Raw genomic sequence first — 20,006 nt, 5'->3', positions numbered from 1 at the left:
CACATCAAAGGTTATTGAGGAAAATAAAAGCTCATGGTGTCGGGGGTAATGTATTGACATGGATAGAAGATTGGCTAGCTAGCAGGAAACAGAGCAGACATAAATGGGTCTTTTTCTGGTTGGCAAGATGTAAAGAATGGTAGGCTACAGTGATCAGTGATGGGGCCTCAACTTTTCACAATTTACATAAATGACTTGGATCAAGGGACCAAAGGTATGGTTGCTAAATTTGCTGATGACACAAAGATAGGTGAGATGATAAGATGTGAAGAGGACGCAAGGAGGTTACAAAAGGATATAGATAGGTTAAGTAAATGGGCAAAGACCTGACAAATGGAATACAATGTGGGAAAGTGTGAAATAGTCCATTTTGGCAGGAAAAATACAAAAGAAGCATATTATCTCAATGGTGATAAATTGCAGAACTCTGAGATGCAGAGGGGTCTAGCAGTCCTAGTGCATGAATCGAAAAAGGGAAGTATGCAGGTACAACATGTAATTAGGAAAGCTGATAGAATGTTATCAGTCATCACAAGGGGAACTAAATACAAAAAAAAACTAAATACAAAAAGGTTTGCTTCAGTTATACAGGGCATTGATGAGGCCACATCTGGAGTACTGTGTACAGTCTTGGTCTCCTTATTTAAGGAAGGTTGCAAATACATAGGAAGAAATTTACAGAAGGCTTACTAAACTAATACCTGGATTGGGCAGGTTGTTTTATAGGGAACAGTTGGACAGGCTAGACTTGTATCCACTGGAGTTTCGAAGAGCAAGAGGCGACTTGACTGAAACCTAAGCTCCTGAGGGGTGTTGACAGGATCGATGTGGAGAGGATGTTTCCTCTTGTGGGAAAATCTAGTATTAGGGGCCACTGTTTAAAAATAAGGGGTCGCCCATTTAGGATAGAGATGAGGAGAGATCTTTTCTCTCAGAGGATTGAGTGCCTTTAGTACTCTCTTCCTCAAAACGTGGTGGATGAGCCTTTGAATATTTTTAAGGCAAAGATAGAAAGATTCTTGATAAGCAAAGGGTGAAAGGTTATTGGGGGTAGGCTGGAATGTGTAGCTGAGGTTACAATCAGATCAGCCATGATCTCATTGAATGGCGCAGCAGGCTTGAAGTACCAGCTGGCCTGCTCCTGCTCCTAATTTATATGTGCGTAAGTGTTTGCTTGCCAAACCAGAAGGGGCTATTCTTTCATGACAATCAAGGCTTTTTTCTTTCCAGTTTAAAATTAGGAAATTAAGGATGTTGACCGAAAAAAGTTAAACATACTGAAATTCATAAACCACTGTCATGAAGCTATTAATGTAAATAATATTATTAGGAAAAAATTTCTTTTAAAATAGAGGTTTAGTCTGTGGGTGTTTCTTAACTGGATTAAAGCCAGCTAGTCTGGATGCTTTGATGTGTACTAGTTTTGATATGTAAGAGAGATAGCATGTACTTACATTTTTTGAATAGAGCATTCAAGACATAGGGTGAAAACAGACACCTATCTAGCAGCTACCAAACAGTATGTTTATATTACTAATAAAATTGGAACTATGAAAGGGGTTTCATTGTTAGAAAAGGCAGGTGAGAAATGAGAAATTGCATTCAATCAGTAGTGATAGGTATAACAAGACAACCGTTTTGGGTGTGCAGAGCAGAGGCAATGTAAAATCAAAAGGCAACTGTTAGCCTCTAACTGGCTTCATAGGAACCAAATTGAAAAGAACTTCATCTTGAATTCGTAAGGTGAAAGTGCTTTGCCTGGTGTTTGGTTAAGTCTATGGGTTGTTGTTGCTTTAATTGAGATTAGTTTAGGCATTTGTTAAAGGTTATGATAGTAGTAATTTGTAGCCATGTATTTTAGCCTGTGTAAATTCATAAAATGTTTCATTTAGTTTAATGTAACGCCTCGAGAACTGGTGGTCTGATTCCTGAATATAGAGTCGCATCTCAAACATAACAATTAAAATTATAGGTTATGACATGTTTCAAGTTTCTTTCTGGGATTTTTAAATAACTCCGCTTTACCAACTGCATCGGTCATAATAACCACAAAAGTGAGAAATTTACAGAGTGTAACAATATGTCCACATGGTGTGACAGGATATCAGACTGACTTAGAAGCAGTTACAGAACCATGAATAAACAGAACATTTTAGTGACGTTAACAGTATGGTGAAGCAGGACCATCAGTCACTCTGATCTGGAATATGTCATCATCAGTTCCAGGTAGCAAGCTTTTGTCATCATACTTACCCAAAAATCACAAAATAATTTCTATTCATTCTTTCCTTCAAGTATCCTGTTACAATAGGATACAATAAAGTTGCTTTCATTTTCCACTATTTTTTGTTTATGATTGCCCCATAGTACAAGACCATAATACACATGCACAAAGCATGAATCAAGTAAAATTGTCCAGTTACCCTGCAGTACTTTATTACAGCAGAACAATTCAAAAACAATAGTGAGGCTTCACTTTTGTATGTTTGGTAAATAGTTGACAATTAAAGTTGTCCAATTACCCTGCAGTGCTTTAATATGTCAGAAAAATCAAAAACAGTAGTTAAGCTTCACATCAGTATGTTAGCTATGTGGCATTTGGTGAATGCTCTGTTTCTTTTATTCTTTCATGGCATGTGGACATCGCTGGCAGGGACAACATTTGGTACCCATCCCTAATTGGCTGCATTTCAGAGGGCAGTTAAGGATCAACCACATTGCTGTGGGTCTGGAATCATATGTAGGCCAGTCTAGTTAAGGATGGCAGATTTCCTTCCCCAGAGGACATTAGTGAACCAGATGGGGCTTTACAACAATTGATCATAGTTTCATGGTCACCATTACTGAAACTAATTTTTCGATATTCCACACTGACTAATTGAATTTAAATTCCGCCAGTTGCCGTGGTGGGATTTGAACCCATGTCCCAAAGCATGAGCCTGGGCCTCTGGATTGCTAAAATAGAAGCAAAATACTGCAGATGCTGGAAATCTGAAATATAAACAGAAAACACTGGCAGCATCTGAGAGAGAAACAGAGTTAACATCTCTAGTCCATGTGGCTCTTCCTGAGAGCTGAAGAGAGGTAGGAATATGAAGGGTTTTATGCTGTTGACAGAGGGGGAGGGGGGCGTGGATGAAGCAGGTATAGCAAGACAAAAATTGGCACTTGGTTAGTGGTGGGGGGAGGGGAGGGAGGTTAGAGGGAAGAAAAAAAATGAAGTAAACAAAGCAAGTTCCAGTGAATCCCAAAGCCAATTGGCGCAACAGAACCACATCTTACAATTAAGTACTGTACAGCCTTCTGGATTTAACAACTTCAGACCATGAGCTCTGTCCTCCATTTTGATTTTTTCTTTTTTTTCCCCACCCCTTCCCTATCCTCACCCCCACCAACCCCTACCCACCAAATCTGTGTCTTGTTCTCATGTTTTGCTTTCAGAAAGCACGGACCCTTGTTCTGCTATTAACACATTCGACTATCTGACCTTCAGGCCACTATTAACACCTGCTTTATTCTTTAACATTATCATTACCACTCCTTTCATCTTGTGTCCATGACATCTTTGTCATTTTATCTCTCCTGACCTCCAACCTATCCGACCTTGTATTTTTCTCCAGTTACTACACCCCCACCCCCATCAACCCATTTCTACCTCTTTTAAACTCTGACTTGAAATGTTAACTCTGTTTCCCACTCCACAGATGCTGCCAGACCTGCTGAATTTGCCAGCATTTTCTGTTTTACTGCTTGATTACTAGCCCAGTGACATTACCACAAGGCCACCATGCACCCTGTTTAATGTCTGAATGAACTCAGCTAATAGAAATGTGTCCCTCATACAGTAAGTAACAAAAGGTGCCTTTACGTGAATACATACAAAGGACTTTATTCCTTCCTGTAACCTAACAGCAAGTCTTGTGTGAAGTTACTCGATTAAGTATCAATTGCACATATGGTGCCAATACATCATTCTATTGCATATTTAACTAACTATATTTTTAATGGCTGTAGATTGAAGTCGACAGTTCATTCTGCCTTATCACACTGTTAAACAAACTAATGCGATGCCCTTGTTAGTTAACTTGCCACAGCAAATAAGTTTGTCTGGCCTTAGTTATACAACAGAAAGATACAGTAAAATCATACAAATTCCTTACTGGTGGGATCAGTAAGCTTTATTCATTTTTAACAGGCAGATTTTAAAAGATTTGCTTTTATACATAGCGCTCAGGATGTCCCAAAGCACTTTACAGCCAACAAAATGCTTTTGAAATGCAGTCACTGTTGTAATTTTTTTATTTATTCGTGGGCTATAGGATTCACTTTTAAGGTCAGCATTTATTACCCATTCCTAATTTCCCTTGAGGTGACGGTGGTGAGCCACCTTCATGAAGGCAACTAAATGGCTTGCAAGGCAACTTCAGAGGACAATTAGCAGCCAACAACATTGGTGTTAGTCTGGAGTTGCATACAGACAAGACCAGGTAAGAATGGCAGATTTCCTTCCCGAAATAATATTAGTGAACCTTATGGGTTTTTTACAATTTTCTTCTTCCAGACCTATATAATTAATTGAATTTAAATTCCCCAGCTGCCATAGTACAATTAGAGCAAATGCTCAGGATTCTGGTTCCTAGTCAACAACCACTATACCACCAGATCCATAAGGTCGGAAGCACAGCAGCCAATCTGCACATAGTAATGTGAAAATGATCAATTTATTTTTGTTGTGATGTTGATTGTGGGATAAATATTGGCAAGGACACCAGGGATAGCTCTCTTGCTTTTTTTCGACGTGGTACCTTGCAATTTTTTATGTCCACCTGAGACAGCAGATTTAGGTCTCATTCAAAAGCTTTTAGGGTTCAGATTTCTCATGTTTTAGGGCTCATTCAAAAGATGACACCTTCAACAATGAAGAACTCCCTCAGCACACAGATGTCACTCTGGATTTCTGTGCTCGAGCCTTCTTGCGTGTTAGACTTCAAAATAAAAATAAATTTGATCTTGAACAGTCAAATGGCTCCTATGCGTTCTCTCTCTAAATTTGAAAGCTTCAAAGCAGTTTTAAATGCAATTGCAAATTAATTTATGTCTTCAATTTGCTTAATATTTTGAAAAATCTAATACAGATTATGGTTCCTGCACAGGGAGGCATGACAAATTTGTAATTATTCTTATAGTTTTTTTTTGGAAATGTCTCTGTGAATTAAATAAAACTATTCATATTCTTGTTTGGTTTAGTTTTAGTGAAATGAATGCATCAGAATTAAAGAGCCTGTCGTGTTTGAAACATGTCCATGACAAATAGGAACAAAAAAAAGTTAATTAATATAGAGTTTCCTCATGAAGAATCAAACCTCAACACTTAATATAAGGTGTTTCATCACCTCCAATCCTCATCAGATTTTCTTAATATTGACATGGTGAAAGAAGTTCGACAACAATCCTGAATCAGATACTGTTGTACCAGAAGCTGCTCCAATGCCACACAGTACCCAACAAATACTCTGATTAACTCACTCTCTTCATGAATGCTGCCAGAGCCCAGTTACATAAAGTTTCCTCAGGTCCCAGAATATCAGCAAATGTTCTCACATCACATTTCCCATGATTACACACAAGTCTAGCACTCCCCAACAACTCACAGGTTACAGTTGACTTCTTTCCACATGCCAACCTCAATCATGTCTCCTCTGGATCTCAGCTTCACTAGTTCCTTCTAACATCATCAACTTTCTAACCATTAATGTTATCAAATCTGTTTTTCAGCACCTTTCTGCCTTATTCAAGTATTCCTTTGGAATTCTACATGTTACCTTCCATTATTCTGCAAATGCTGGGTCTTAAAACAGGTAACAAATAGACGCTGAGTGCACAGCAAAGGAGCAAGTGAAAACCACCACAAAGAAACAGGGTCAAATAGAATGAGGATAAACCATTCTGGGGTGGGCAGAAACTAGAAAAAATATGAAACACAAACGAAAGAGTTGTACCAAAAGATAATACAAGAAAAATTTGACAGAGCACAGAGGGGTATATAAAAAGAACTTGAGTGAAAAAGATGCAGACATAGTTACAAAATTAACAATCTTTTTGCCAGTGAGTAATGAGACAGGAGCCCAATAATTTTATAATATGTGTTATGACTTTCTGTCTTAATCTTTGTAAAAATAGCAAGTAGGTCTACTGTAAAAAATGTTCAGCGTTTAAATGGTACAATGAGCTTCTTATTACATGACTTTATACAGAAAATTCACTGGTAATTTTAAATAAGGTAAGACAGAATTGCCTAATGCTCAAAGTGGAAATAACTGCAATGATTCTGTTTATAGCGACGACCTAAACTTCAGATAGATTATGTCACAAAAACTTATAAAATTTGTAGTTCCAATACTTAAACTTCACATAAAATTGTATTTTAGTAGTGCATGACTGGTTTTGCTTAATTTAGTTTTAAGTGCTGCTTCCTTAGTAATCATCTGAATACGAAATTATAATTAAAGCTTTATTTGTATGAACATGGTTTTCAGTTATAAAAGCTTATTCTGTAAAATTGTGCCACATTAAATGATACAAAGATAATAAATAAAAGGACATTAACTTTCATTTAAAGAAACTAAACATTTTTAAATATTCTATTGCCATTCAGTCTTTCTTGAAGGTTACTATTAGTTATCTTACAATTACTCCCTAAGAATATCAAAATGTTCTTACAGTTCACATGGTTACGTTCTTAGAAACCAGCAATGTTATTTCAGTGTGATGATTCTACATGCCAAGATATTCAAAGGTGCCATGAAGTTTATTATTTTAAAATGATAAAATGGAAATGACTGGAAGACCTAATTTTCAAACTTTGAACTAAAATTATTTATTATCACAATTTATATTGAAATTATATTAGATACAATAAACAAGATAATTTGCAATTGTGGGAGCCTGGTGGTAATGGACAAGAGAAGTTCAAATCCCACATGTATGAAATCTAATTTAGCACATCTGGTAATTTGCAGGCTAACACCAGAAAAAAAAACTTGGAAGCTACCACATTATAGAAAAAACTCAACTGGTTGATTGAATCCATCACCCCTACCCGGTATGGCCTATTTGTGACTACAGCAACATTATTCATGGTTGACTTTTGGGGCCAGATTTTCTCTACTGAGGCGGGTAGCTCGAGTTGGGAAATTTCTCGACTTGGCAGACCTGCCTCGGCTTAAAAGACCTCGTTAGGCCCAAGTTCCAGGGAAGTGGAGGAGGAATCAAGTCAGACCCACCAACTCAGAAGCAGATTCTAGGCAGCCACAAGGGCAGGTGAGTACTGAGGGGGGCTGGTTACAAGGCTCCCCTCAGTTCTCTGGGATTTTGTCGCATATGTTTTAAACGCTGTTAGGCCCTCAAGACCTCACACCCCCTCACCTGCTCCCCAGGGCCATGCAATCACCTTGCCAACTCATGCTCCCACCCATCTAATATTCCCATGCTGCTTCTAATGCTAACTCATGCATGCCACCCCCTATAGACCCTCATACCCCCATGCCACCCACCCCCCCAGGCCCCATCATACCCCATGCCAAATCATGAACCCTCCCCACCATGCCGTCCCCCCTCATACCCCCATGCCCCTCAATAGCCACTCAACCAGCATCCACCATGGGCAGACTGAAGGAGACAAGTGGAGATGCAAACAATAAATTGCTAACAATCTATTACAGCTTTCTTTCATACACGCTCGATAGTGAAAAAACCCATTCAAGAAACCTATTCAACGCTTTTAAGTCTCGTGGCTCATCTGTTAAAAAGTAAACAAACTTCAAATCAGAACCACATCAAAAACAGCCAGTCCGTTAATAGCCTTCTTAAACTGTCAATTAAAGTGTGAACTCAGAACCCCCAAGATAATTCTAGCTTTTGAAACTCGGCCAAGCATTCATACTGTTTTATTTTCTAACCTACACCAGATGGCCTGTCAATCAAAGCAGTCCAGCAGGGGTTTTTGATTTTAATTCCCACTGACAGATTAAGCCTATTTCTTCCAAGTTTAACAAGTTGGGGATCTAAAGAATTCATGTCATGATGCTTAAAACAGACTTTATCCACCCTTCAAGAGCATTTATACCTCCTCTATCAATTCGTGAACTCCCATAAGAAACAGGAGTAGGCCATTTGGACCATCGAGGCTGCTCCACCATTCAATAATGTCATGGCTGATTTCCTTATGGCTTTAATTCCACCTTCCCCCCCATGTCCCCCATAACCCTCAACTCCCTTGTCAGTCAAAAATCTGTCCAACGCAGTCTTGAATATATTCAATGACCCGGCCTCCACTGCTACAAGACCATTAGACGTAGGAGCAGAAGTAGGCCAATCGGCCCATTGAGCCTGCTCCGCCATTCAATGAAATAATGGCTGATCTGATAGTCCTCAACTTCACTTTCCTGCCTTTTCCCATAACCCTTGAAGCCTTAACTGAATAAAAATCTGTCTATCTCAACCTTGAATATGCTTAACAACCCAGCTTCTACAGCCCTCTGTGGTAAAGAATTCCACAGGCTAACTACCTCTGAGAGAAGAAATTCCTCGTCTCTGTTTTAAATGGGTGACCCCTTACTCTTGAGATTATGGCCCCGGTCCTAGACTATCCCACAAGTGTGAACCTCTCGGCATCTACCCTGTCAAGCTCCTTAAGAATCTTAATATGTTTCAAAAAGGTCACCTCTTATTCTTCTAAACTCCAGTGAGTTTGGGCCCAACCTACTCAAACTCTCCTCCTAAGAAAATCCTTCCATACCCGGGATCAACCTAGTAAACTTTCTCTGGACTGCCTCCAATGCCGGTCTATCTTTCCTTAGATAAGGGGACCAAAACTGTTCACAGTATTCAAGTGTGGTCTAACTAGTGCCTTGTATAGTTTTAGCAAGACTTCCCTGTTTTTATACTCCATTCCCTTTGAAATAAAGGCCAATATTCCATTTGCCTTCCCGATTACCTGCTGAACTTGTATGGGATTCATGCACGAGGACCCCCAAATCCCTCTGTGTTGCAGTTTTCTTCAGTCTTTCTCCATTTAAATAATATTCAGATCCTCTATTCTTCCTGCTGCAGTGCATAACCTCATATTTTCCCACATTATATTCCATTTGCCACTTTTTTTGCCCCCTCAGTTAACCTGTCCATCTCTCTGAAGACTCCTTGTGTCATCCTCACCACTTGCCTTCCCACCTATTTTTGTATTATCCGCAAATTTGGTGATAGTGCATTCAGTTCCCTCATCTCAGTCATTTATACATATTGTAAATAATTGAGGCCCCAGCACTGATCCCTGTGGTACTCCACTAGTTACAGGCTGCCATCCAGAAAATGCCCCCTTTATTCCAACTCTCCGTCTTCTATTAGTTAGCCAATCCTCTATCCATGCTAATACGCTATCCACAACACCATGGGCTCTAATTAAAGAGCCTTACGTCCGGTACCTTATCAAACGCCTCTTGGAAGTCCAAATAATTGCATCTACTGGTTCCCCTTTATCTACCCTGCTTGTTACCTCCTTAACAAATTGTAATAAATTTGTCAGGCATGACTTCCCCTTCATGAAGCCATGTTGACTCTGCTTCATTAGATTATGTAATTCTAAATGTTCTGCTATTACATCATTTATAGTACAATTTAACATTTTCCCAATGACAGATGTTAAGCTAACTGGCCTATAGTTACCTGTTTTTGTCTCCCTCCTTTTTTGAATAAGGGTGTTACACTGGCAGCTTTCCAATCCTCTGGGACTTTTCCAGAATCTAAGGATTCTTGGAAGATTAGTACCAGTGCATCCACTATCTCTGTAGATACTTCCTTTAATATCATTTAAGCTCTCTGTGGAAAAGACTTCCAAAGGCTAATGAGCCTCTGAGAGAAAATATTCCTCCTCACCTCTTCCTTAAAATGGGAGACCTCTAATTTTTAAACTGTGCTCCCTAGTTCTACATTCTCCTGTGAGAGGAAACATCCTCTCACCATCAATCCTGTCAAGCCCCCTCAGAATCTTGTATGTTTCAATAAGATCACCTCTTATTCTTCTAAACTCCAGTGTGTGAAGGCCCAAACTGCTCAAATTTTCCTCATAAGACAACCCTTTCATCCCAGGAATAAGGCTCGAGAATCTTTTCAGTAGTGCTTCCAATGCAAGAATATCCTTCCTTGAATAAGGAGACCAAAACTATACAAAGTACTCCAGATGCAGTTGCACCAATGCCCTGTACAATTATAGCAAGGTTGCCTCCTTTTATAGTCCAATGCCCTTACAATAAAGCCAACATTCTATTTGCCTTCCTAATTAGTTGTTCCACCTGCATGCTAACTTCTTGCGATTCATGTATAAGGACACCCAGATTCCTCTACATTGTTGCATTCTGCAGTCTCTATTTAAATAATATTCTGCTTTTCTTTTCTTCCTGCTATAGTCAATTCCCTCATGTTTTCCCAAATCATACTCTATCTTCCAAATCTTTGCGCAGTCACTTAACCTATTCATATCCCTTTGCAGACTTTTGTATCCTCCTCACAGATCCACAATAAAGTGGTCGACTCTTAAATGCCCTCTGAAATGGCCTAACAAGCCACTTCGTTGTATCAAACTGCTACAAAGTCAATAAAATGGAAAGAAACTGGACAGACTGCCCAGGTTCGATCTAGGCACCGGAAATGACAGTGGCAAACCCAGCCCTGTCGACACTGCAAAGTCCTCCTTACTAACATCTGGGATAAAAATGAGAGGGAGAAAAGCGAAAAGCTCTTTTCTATTTTTCCTTAGTTCTGTTGAAGAGTCATACGGACTCGAAACGTTAACTGTGTTCCTCTCCTCAGATGCTGTCAGACCTGCTGAGTTTTTCAAGGTATTTTTGTTTTTGTTTTGGATTTCCAGCATCCACAGTTTTTTGCTTTTATCTTAGAGGGAAAAACATACTTGACCTTATCCTCACCAACCTGCCTGCCGCAGATGAACTGTCCATGACAGTATCAGGAGCTAAACGAAACACTTTATTAATTTACACAAGTTAAATATATACACATGGCTCCAAATTACTATGATCATAACTTTTAACAAATTCCCAAACTAATCTCCATTAAGGCAACAGGAACCTATAGACTTGACCAGGCACCAGGCAAAGCATTTTCACCTTACAAATTCAAAATGAGGTTCTTTTCACTTTGGTTCCTGTGGAGTCAGTTGGAGGCTTCCAGCTGCTTTTGATCTCACATTGGCTCTGCACTACATACACAAAACGGTTACTTTGTTATACCTAGCATAGTCCATTGTATGTAAATTCTCATTGTATCACCAACCTCTTTGAACTCCACCTCCCTAACAATGAAACCCCTTTCATAGTACCAATTTTATTAGTAATATAAACATATTGCTTAGTCTCTGCTAGCTAGGTGCCAGAATTTACCCCACTTCTTGAATGCACTATTCAAAAAAATGCAAATGCACTCTACCTCTCTTCCATATCAAAACTAGTACACATCAAAGCACCCAGACTAGCTGGCTTTAATCCAATTAAGTCACACCCACAGACTAAGTCTCTATTTTAAAAGAAAAATATTTTCCAATAAGGTTATATACATTAACCACTTTATAACAGAGGTCAATCATCACAGTTCTTGGACAACGTTGCAGGAGTTCCTCAGGGTAGTGTCCTAGGCCCAACCATCTTCAGCTGCTTCATCAATGACCTTCCTTCCATCATAAGGTCAGAAGTAGGGATGTTCACTGAGGACTGCACAATGTTCAGCACCATTCGCGACTCCTCAGGTACTGAAGCAGTCCATGTCCAAATGCAGCAAAACCTGGACAACATCCAGGCTTTTGTATCCTCCTCACAGATCCACAATAAAGTGGTCGACTCTTAAATGCCCTCTGAAATGGCCTAACAAGTGGCAAGTAACATTCACACTACACAAGTAGCGGGCAATGATCATCTCCAACAAGAAAGAATCTAACCGTCACCCCTTGACACTCAATGGCATTACTATCATTGAATTGCCCACTATCAACAGGATTAAAAACAAATAATGATACACACAAATGGATATTTTGAGAAGCTTATACAACATAAAAAACATAGCAAAAATATTGTAATATTTGCTTGCACAATACAAAAGTCTCTACGTCACTTTTGGAAGAATTTCTGGGTTGGGCCTCTTACCACAAAGGTTTGATTTATTCCAAATTAAACAGAAGATAGATGAAAACAAATCAAAAAATATTTATTTAAAACAATCTTTAAAGATGGAGGCAATGTAAAAGAGCTGTAGACTTGTTTTGTGGGTCAGATCCAATGTGTTTCTGCAATCGCACAGAATTAAGTCAAAATTAGCATTAAATTTAAATATCAGGCATCTCTAATAGAACTTGCAGAACTGAGAAAAATAACTCGTCAGTTTTAAACTGTTCAAACTACCACAAAAATGCTGAACATGAATGATTCAAATTCTGTATGGAGCTCAGATTTCAAGAAAAATGTCATGCTGCAAATCTAAAAATTCAAATAACAAATACAAAAACGTACTCGAGTTGATCATCTTGCTGCAGATTAAATGTACGTCTTTTGGTATACGCTTTACCACAAAAAATTGACAATGAAATCTCCAAATTGGACAAGGCTCACAAACCAGAAGTGCGACTCTACAATAAAACATTTACCAGGATTTAGGAAAATGCTATGAGAAAGAATAAGTATTTCATTTAATCTTTTTAAGAGTTTCTTGCACACAAATGCCACTTCTACTGGCATTTTTTTTCTGTAGGGAATAAATTCAAGTCAGGAATTCAAACTAAACATTGTGAAGATTTGATTCTTTCAGCTTCTCTTTTTTAATTAGAGGCTGTCATTGATTGTTCATAGCTAATTTGTCATTTTCAACGAAAATGGTTGATAGGATACAGGGATTAGGTAACTATGTAACTAAACCCTGTTCCCATTGGAAAACAGAATGATGCGATGAGATATCACTGCTGTTTTTAGGATTCTAAAAGAACTAGATAATGCTGACCAAGACAAGCTATTTCACCTTGTCCAGATCAATGGAACCAGAGGATAGTTTGCACTTGAAGAACAGTAAATTCAAAGCAACTGTGCAGAAACAACATCCCAGTGAGCAATGTGGAACAGGCTCCTCAAAGGGACACTGAAAGCAGTGAGTATCGTTTCATTCAAATGAAATAAGGTTTTATTCAGAAAACAAAATTTTGGGAGAATGTATATGAGTAATTTGAAACATAATGACTGGGGTTTTCCAGCCCCTTCGCGGGCGGGACCTGCCGCAAGCGAAGCAGTGCCCCAGTCAGGAGCCCATTGACTTGTGGCGAGACCGGACGATCCTGGCAGCAGGCAGGTGTGGAAAATCCCACCCAATATGTGTTAAGTGCAGCATGCTTGGAGAAACAGGTAACTTCGGGCCCATGGTCCCAAAGCTCTTCACCACTGAGGTTTTCCTCATCTGCTTTAAACTGATTAATAGAGATTGATTGCTATCAATCCCAACAACTCAACTATTGTTGCATCATGTAACCACCAGGATGGTAGAAGGCAAACAAGATACTCTTTTTTCATCTAGCAATTCATATGCTGTTTAAAATGTGATTTGCTTTTCAAAAATAATGTATTTCAAATCACTCAGGTCACTGTGCGATACAAAAACTTGAATGTATAAAGGCATAATACCAAAGTATGACAAAATAATTTGTATGGTTTTTCATTCACTGAATCGGGGGAGGGGTGGCATAGTGGTTTTGTCACTGGACGAGTATTCCAGAGACCCACGGTGATGCTCTGGGGACCCAGGGTTCGAAACCCACCATGGCCCGCCATGATGAAATTTGAATTCAATAAAAATCTGGAATTAAAAGTCTAACGATGACCATGAAACCATTGCCGATTGGTGTAAGAACCCATCTGGTTCACTAACTTCCTTTAGGAAAGGAAATCTGCCATCCTTACCTGGTCTGGAAAGGAAATCTGCCATCCTTACCTGGTCTGGAGGAGGCTACAGGAATCGGGAGTTTCCTTTAACTTAGAATTATCGGAAAGCAAAGCATGATTTTCTTTAAAAAATTAAAAAAATAAAGTTCAGGATTGAGATCATCAGGTTTTAAGTTACAGCCCAAAAGGAACATGAGAGAAGCAGATTTGTTGCTGACATACTGCAGGTTGTGGATGGGGAAGGTAAATGTAGTGTGATTATAGCCAAGCCCTGCATATTCAATGGACAATCTTCAGACCAGCAATGTGGTTGACTCTTAAAATGCCTTCGGAACAAGGGCAATTAGAGATGGACAATAAATGCTGGACTGGCCAACGACGCCCACATCCCATGAACAAATTTTTAGAAACTAAATAAGATGATACGCTGCCATATAATGACCAGAGGTCACTATGTTATTCTACTGCTAAGGCACAACTTTGTTGAAACTAGTCTGTGCTTTTTACAGCCTGAAAGTCCAACTGGTTAAGCTGAAGTTAAGGTAACTCAATATTTATCTGTCTGCTGAGGAAACGTTGCTGTTTCAAATCTGCTTGTTTCAGGTTACTCTAAGTGCAATAAACACTGAACATTTCTAACTGTTCTGTATCTACATGTATGATGCCTAGGAAAGTTAGAAGGAAGACGTAAATATGTAAAGCTTTTTACAAAAAATTCAGAATGTCTCAACATGTTTCGCAACCACTGAAGTGCTTTTGAAGCGTAGTCACTGTTGTAACGTAGAAACTGTAGAAGCCAATTTGCACACAGCAAGGTCTCACAAAACAATGACCAAATAATCTGCTCTAATTATGTTGATTGAGACAAATACTGGCTAGGAAACAAGAAAAACACCCTGCTCTTCTTCAAAATATTGCCATGGGATCTTTTGCATATATGTAAATATGATTTTGAAAGAATACCAAACAGTTACAAGGAAGTGAAACCGAGTTGCAGCAGTAGCAGACCAAAGTGTTACTAGGTATATCAGGAGGTCCATGAACTAACTGTATAGTTCAATTTAACTGCCTCCCCATTGGTTTGAACGCTGTGAAGGGGATTGTTGTCAGGTAGGCGTACCAGTTTCTGGTCAATGGTAGCCCCCAGGAAGTTGATAGTGGGGGATTTAGCGGTGGTAATGCCATTGAACGTCAAGGGGCTATGGTTAGATTCTCCCTTGTTGATCAATGACTGGTACTTGTGTGGCACAAATGTTACTTGCCACTTGTCAGCCCAGGTTTTGCTACATTTGGACTGCTTCAGTATCTGAGGAGTCGGGAACGGTGCTAAACATTGTGCAGTCATCAGTGAACATCCCCACTTCTGGCCTTGTGGTGAAAGGAAGGTCATTGAAGAAACAGCTGAAGATAGTTGGGCCTAGGAGACTACCCTCAGGAACTCCTACAGCAATGTCCTGGGACTGAGATGATTGATCTCCAACAACCACAACCAGCTTTCTTTATGCTATGTTTGACTCCAAGCAGTGGAGAGTTTTTCCCAATTCCCATTGACTACACTTTTGCTAGGGTCCTTGATGCCACACTCAGTCAAATGCTGCCTTGATGTCAAGGGAAGTCACTCTCACCTCACCTCAGGAATTCAGCTCTTCTATCCATGTTTGAACCAAGACTGTAACGAGATCAGGAGCTGAATGGCCCTGGCAGAACCCAAACTGAGCACCAGTGAGCAGGTTATTGCTGAGTAAGTGCCACTTGTTAGCACTGTCGAGGACACCTTCCAAAACTGCTGAAAATTGAGAGCAGGCTGATGGGGCGGTAATTGGCCGGTGCAGTAATTGGATTTGTCCTGATTTTTGTGGACAGGCCATACCTGTGTAGTTTTCCACATTGCCAGGTAGACACCAGTGTTCTAGCTGTACTAAATCGGTTTGGCTGAGGATGCAACTAGTTCCAGAGCACAAGTCTTCAGTACTGGTGCCAGAATATTGCCTGGGCAGTATGCAGTGCCTTCAGCCATTTTTGATATCACATGGAGCGAATCAAATTGGCTAAAGACTGGCATCTGTGATGCTGGGGACCTCAGGAGGAGGATCTTCCATCCGGCAGTTCTGGCTGAAGGCGGTTGCAACTGCTTCAGCCTTGTCTTTTGTATTGATGTGCTGGGCTCCCCCATAATTGTGGATGGGGATTTTTGCAGAAACTCCTTATCCTGTTAGCTGTTTAATTATCCAGCACCATTCATGGCTAGATGTGGCAGAACTGCAGATCTTAGATCTGATTCATTAATTTGTGGGATCACTTAGCTCTGTCTATTGCATGCTGCTTCCGCTGTTTGGCATGCTGTTGTAGCTTCCCCAGGTTGACACCTCATTTGAAGGTATAACTGGTACAGCTGCTGGCATGCCCTCCTGCACTTTTCACTGAACCAGGGTTGATCCCCCACCTTGATGCTAATGGTAGAGTCGGGGATATGCCAGGCCATGAGGTTACAGATTGTAACTGAATATAATTCTGCTGGTGCTGATGGGCCATAGTGCCTCATTGAAGTCCAGTTTTGAGTTGCTAGATCTGTTCAAAATCTATTCCAGATAACTCGGTGCTAGTGCCACACAACACGGTGGAGAGTATCCTCAAAGTGAAGGCGTGACTTCACCTCCACAAGGACTGTGCGGTGGTGACTTCTACCAACACTGTCATGGATAGATACATCTGCAACAGGTAGCTTGGTGAGGATGAGGTCAAGTAGGTTTTTCCCTCTTTTTGGTTCCTTCACCATCTGCTGCACACCCAATCTAGCAGCTATATCCTTCAGGAGTCGGCCAGTTCAGTCAGTAGTGGTGCTACCAAGCCACTCTTGGTAATGGACATTGAATTCCCCACCCAGAGTCATTCTGTGCCCTTGTCATCCTCAGTGCTTCATCCAATTGGTGTCCAACATGGAGGAAAGCTGATTCATTAGCCGAGGAGGCAGGAGGGTGGGGATGGAGCGTGGTGGTTGATGGTAATCAGCAGGAGGTTTACTTGCCCATACTTGGCTTGATGCCAGCAGACTTCATGTCCAGAGTCAATGCTGAGGGCTCCCAGGGTAACTTTCTCCCAACTGTATGCCACTGCGCCGCCACCTCAGGTGGGTCTGTCCTGCCAGTGGGACAGGACATACCCAGGGATGATGATCAGGGTGTCTGGGACATTGTAAGTTATGTTTCTGTGAGTATGATTCAGTCAGGCTGCTGCTTGACTCGTCTGTGAGACAGCTCTCCCAATTTTGGTACAAGGCCCCAGGTTTTAGTAAGGAGGGCTTTGCAGGGTCAACAGGGCTGGTTTTGCTGTTGTCATTTCCAGTCGATGCTCGGTGGTCATTCTTTTGAGAATTCATAGCGCTTTGATACACCTGAGTGGCTTGATTGACCATTTCAGGGGGCATTTAAGAGTCAACCACATTGCTGTAGGTCTGCAGTCACATGTAGACCAAACCAGGTAAACATGGCAAATATCCTTCCCTAGAGGACATTAGTGAACGAGATGGGTTTTGACAACAATGGTATTTTCATTTTTTTAAATTCCTGCTTTATTAATTAAATTTAAATTCCAACAGCTGCCATGGTGAAATTTGAATCCATGTCCCCAGGGCATCAGCCTGGGCCTGCACTTACCAGTGCCATTACCACTACGCCACCACCTCCCTGCCTTTGTCAAACAGCAAGGACATTAGGACCTCAGACATTCTGTCACCAGGACTACCAGGTAACAAAGGAGAACTAATAAAACTGATTATACACTAGGGAAGTGCTTAGGACTCTTATGTGCCTTTATTTTAAGTTGATTTTTTTGACCATGGGAGGTGTTAACATAAATAGACTATCGATTTTTTTCTATTGTGTAGCAATGGCCAGTCATCACATGACCAAAACTCTGATTTTTGAAAGCCTTTCATTATAAACCCTGCTTCACTTTTTGCAGCAGACTACAGAATGCAGGAGTAACATCAGAAGGAACATCACTGCTGATATCAGGCTATAACATCTAGCCTTCTACAAAACCACAAAGCTCAAAATGTTGAAGGCTCCTTGAAAGCCTGTTTCTCAAAGGCTCGAGCTTGCCTGGAAAAGGGAAACTGGTCCTCTGGCTATAAGTATTATCAAGACTGACTTACACTATTTACTGTGCACCTCTTATCCCAAAGAAACTCCATGAAGTCCTGTCTTCAGCTATATGGACTCAACTGAACTTCAACTCCCGAATGGAAAAGCCCCTCTCAGTGGACTCTTACAAACATGTGAACTGTTAGATTTTCTGTTTGGTTTTAATATTCATAGAAGTAAAACTCCTTTCTTTAACTGTATCTTTCTTGTATGTATGTAATGTGTGTGAAGTAGTGATAAACATTTCTGGAGAAAGTGCATGTATGCTTAAATAATGCTCCTGGTTTAAAAATCCATAAAAGTCTGCTGCTACTGACTTTGTAAAAACGAATCACACATAATAGGGGTTTGGGAACACACATCAGCCTTATCTAAATTAATCCACGCTGATAACAGACAGAAGGGTAGAAGAATTCGAGTATTTCAGCCTGCCTCCCCTGTCTGTAAAACTTGCCAAAGTGTTTTCATGCTCTCTTTTTGCTTCCTTTGTATTTTCATTCCTGCATTTCTAAGCTTCCCTTTGCTTTTTGCAATAGTGAGCTTTCAGTATCTGACAGGAGCTTTCTTTTTTGCTTTATCCTACCTTGAAAGCTCCTTGCCATCCAGGGGTCTCTAGTTTTAGGAGTTTCACCATTTTTTTTTGTGGGGAACACTTTTTTGAACGCTTCCTGCTGCTCTGACACTGATTTGCCTTCAAGTAGTTGTTTGCCCAGTCTACTTTTGCTAAATCACATCTCAGTTTAGCAAAATTTGCTTTTCCCAAATTTAAAACTCTTGATCTATCTGTCCTTTTCCATAACTACACTAAGTCTAACTGAATTCTGATCACGACCACCAAAATAATTTCCCACGGATATTCTTTCACCCTTCCCAGCTTCGTTCTAAGAAAGTAAATCCAGAACTTCCCATATTCTTGTCAGGCTTGTAATGCATGAACTAAAAATGATCTCTTAATGCATTTTAAGGATTCTGCCCCGAATACCAATATTGCGACCCCTTTCGTTTTTATAAGATCTTTCATAAGATCCTGTGACAAGGAATGTTGAGCACCAATTCCTTGTCTTCTTTAAGTCATGTTTCATGCTATCATACTTTCAAGTGTCTATTTGTGCCCTCAGCTCATCTGCCTTATTCACTACTCTTCTTGCATTTAAGTATACACCATTAATCACTGCCAACTCCTTTGTTGCCTTTCTAGCCTTTGTTTCCTCTGCCTTCCACACTTGATTACTAATTTCCTGCCATCCATTTCCATCTTTGCTTCTCTCCATTCTGAATCCACCCTGATATGGAACATTCAGGTTCCAATCTCCTTACCAATCTAATTTAAACTCTCCTCAACGGTAGTAACTCCTGTGCGAGTGTAACTCATTCAGTTTGTGTGGGCCTCAGCTGCCACAGAACCGGTCCCAATGTCTAATGGATCTAAAAGCTCTCCCATTGGCAGCATCTCGAGTCACGTATCCATCTGCACTATCCTCCTTTTCCTGTACTCACAAATGCACAGCACTTGGAGAAATCCAGGTACTACTGTTTATTAATGCTTTCCCAAGTTCCCTAAAAGCTGCCTGCAGGACCTCACCCCTCTTCCTACCTATGATATTGGTGCCGATATGGAACATAGCCTCCAACTATTCAACCTTCCCCAGCCCACCTCAGAACATTCTGCAGCTGCTCAGTGGCACCCTTGAATCTAGCACCAGATCCTGGAATCACATCTGTGACCACAGAAATGCCCTTCTATTCCCCTAACTATTGAGTTGCCTATCACTATTTATTTCTGACTCTCCACCCTGTAGTATAAGGGCGTTCAAGCAGTGCAAGGGTTAATGTGGGACCGGAGAATAGCATCGCCCACAGTATGAGGTAGAGAGTAACATGA

The 20,006-nt window shown here is 40.3% G+C and overlaps 1 protein-coding gene across 1 annotated transcript in view; it reads right to left on the bottom strand.

Moving 5' to 3' along the window:
- Window positions 1-20,006, bottom strand: part of LOC121284432 (protein diaphanous homolog 3-like) — a 784,525-nt gene that overhangs the window by 473,634 nt on the left and 290,885 nt on the right. The window lies entirely within an intron of this gene.

The sequence above is a fragment of the Carcharodon carcharias genome, chromosome 11 (genome assembly GCF_017639515.1).
Source record: "Carcharodon carcharias isolate sCarCar2 chromosome 11, sCarCar2.pri, whole genome shotgun sequence".
Classification (NCBI taxonomy): domain Eukaryota; kingdom Metazoa; phylum Chordata; class Chondrichthyes; order Lamniformes; family Lamnidae; genus Carcharodon; species Carcharodon carcharias.
This window is presented reverse-complemented; position numbering and strand designations above follow the sequence as displayed.